Source organism: Carlito syrichta, unplaced genomic scaffold (genome assembly GCF_000164805.1).
Source record: "Carlito syrichta isolate Samal-C Ts95f unplaced genomic scaffold, Tarsius_syrichta-2.0.1 Scaffold315646, whole genome shotgun sequence".
NCBI classification, from domain to species: domain Eukaryota; kingdom Metazoa; phylum Chordata; class Mammalia; order Primates; family Tarsiidae; genus Carlito; species Carlito syrichta.
This window is the reverse complement of record NW_007259742.1, coordinates 1,028,679-1,030,751: the sequence shown is the minus strand read 5'-3', so window position 1 is coordinate 1,030,751 and position 2,073 is coordinate 1,028,679. Positions and strand designations below refer to the sequence as shown.

At 43.8% G+C, this 2,073-nt stretch overlaps 1 pseudogene; it reads right to left on the bottom strand.

Annotated features, from left to right (window-relative positions):
- Nucleotides 1-965: 965 nt before the first annotated feature.
- Nucleotides 966-1,463, bottom strand: LOC103275710 (annotated as a pseudogene).
- Between the last annotated feature and the right edge of the window lie 610 nt (nucleotides 1,464-2,073).

Below are 2,073 nucleotides of genomic sequence, written 5' to 3'. Positions count from 1 at the left end.
TGTGCCCCTGCCCTCCCCCCTGGGGGGCAGAGTGGGACCCCAACCCAAAAAAAAAAAAAAAAAAAGAAAGAAAAGTAAAGCTAAACCAACATATGCAGCAAGCCACCAGGATGTATCATCATGACCACAAGTTGGAATACAAGGAAGTATAAGAGGACCGACCCTCTAAAGATTGATGCTTCACCTAGTTTTCTGCATGTCATCCCAAGGTAAACCAATTTTTTTTTTTTTTGAGTTGGAGTCTCACTCTGTCACCTAGACTGGAGTGCAGTGGCCGCTCCCTGCCATCGCAGCCTCGACCTGCTGGGCTCCGGCGATCCTTCCGCCTCAGCCTTCCCAGTAGCCGGAATTACAGGCGCGTGCTACCACGCCCAGCTGATTTTTTTATTTAATGTAGAGATGAGGTCTTGCTGCCCCGGCGGGTCTCGAACCCGTGGGCTCAGGCAATCCACTCACCTCAGCCTCCCAAAGGCGCGGGATTACAGGCTGAGCCACCGAGCCCGGCTGGTAAACCAATTTTAAATGTGTTCATTTTTAGTAATCCAGCAATGACAATTTATACTAAACAAATTGAACTAGAATCCATTGAAATATATTTCAAATTTGTTTTATGAGTTTTCATTTTTAATATGAATGCCTGACTGTGCTCAACTGTCAAGTTGCATGCATGAAAAACTGGCTAGCATGGGCTATTAGTATTAGGCATTAGCAAATGGAACTTTAAGGAGACCTTATCATTAAGGCAGTACAGGTATTTATATAAAGCTGATGTGTAGCTTGATAATTAGGGGACAGGACCACCAACCGATACATGATAATATGTATGGACAGAAGGTATTTTTGACATTCAGTTTTGCTGTATGGATACAGAGTGAATAAATGAACTTTCTTCTTTGTTTTGCAAGAAGTAAGTAAAATATTCAAAGTGATTCTCCTGAGGTGGGGAATGAGTTGAAAACACATCTTCATTTTGCAATCACCTTCTGTTTGAATTCTTCCAAGTTGACTTGTACATTTCCATCAATGTCAGCTTCTCTGATCATTTCATCTACTTCTTCATCTGTTTGTTTTCTTCTAAGTTTGTCATGACATGACACAGTTCTGCTGTGCCGATGTAACCATTATCACCCTTGCCAAAAACTCGGAATGCTTCATGGATTTCTTATTTGCTATGTGTATCTTTCATTTTTCTAACTCTCACAGTCAAAAATCCTCATTACCATTACCATCAGCATCCTCTTCATTATCCATCATATCCTGCAATTTGGCTTCTGTTGGGTTCTGACCCAGTGGCCCCATGACAGTTCCAAGTTCCTCTGTTGTGACGGTGCCATCACCATCTTTATCAAATAGGGAGAAAGCTTCCTTGAATTTCAGCAATCTGTTCTTTGGTCAGCTGATTATATTGCAAGCAAAGAGAGGAAGAGCAGAGGGAATGAGGGTGGCTGCACCAGCACTGGGGCTGTGACTAAGGTGCAGTGTGTGCACTGTGACACTGTCTGACTCCATGGATAAGATTTTAAATTAAGTCAATGACATCTTAGTTCTTGTGGTACCCATTTTATTTTGCTGCCCACTTTCCATTCTCTTCTTCAGTGGACAGTGCTTGAATCTGGATTTAGGGAGACACCCCTCCTCATCTCATGGGCTTTGGATGATGCTGATCTTGTCTTACATTCTTGGGCTCCATGGGGAAGAGGCTGCCACCCAGGCCAAACCAGCCAACACATCCCATGCCCCTGATCACATGATTGATACAGAGATGGGCACGTGACCCACAACTGGGCCATCAGAGTCAGCAAGACTCATTTTGGCACTTCTGTTTGAAGACTCCGTGGGAAGCTGGTACTTCTTTCTACTATACAAGATGTGGACATGATACAGGCCTTAAACTATGGGGGCTGCTAGGTAAGAGTGAGATGACCCAGAGGGAGTAGAGCCAAAAGAGGACCCTGGGCTCCATGGGCCACACTGAACCAGACCCATCTCTGCACTTGCCACTTATGTGAGCAAAAGTATCTCAGTGTTTAATATAGTCTGGGTCAGGTCTTTTGTCACTTAGAATAAAAAAAA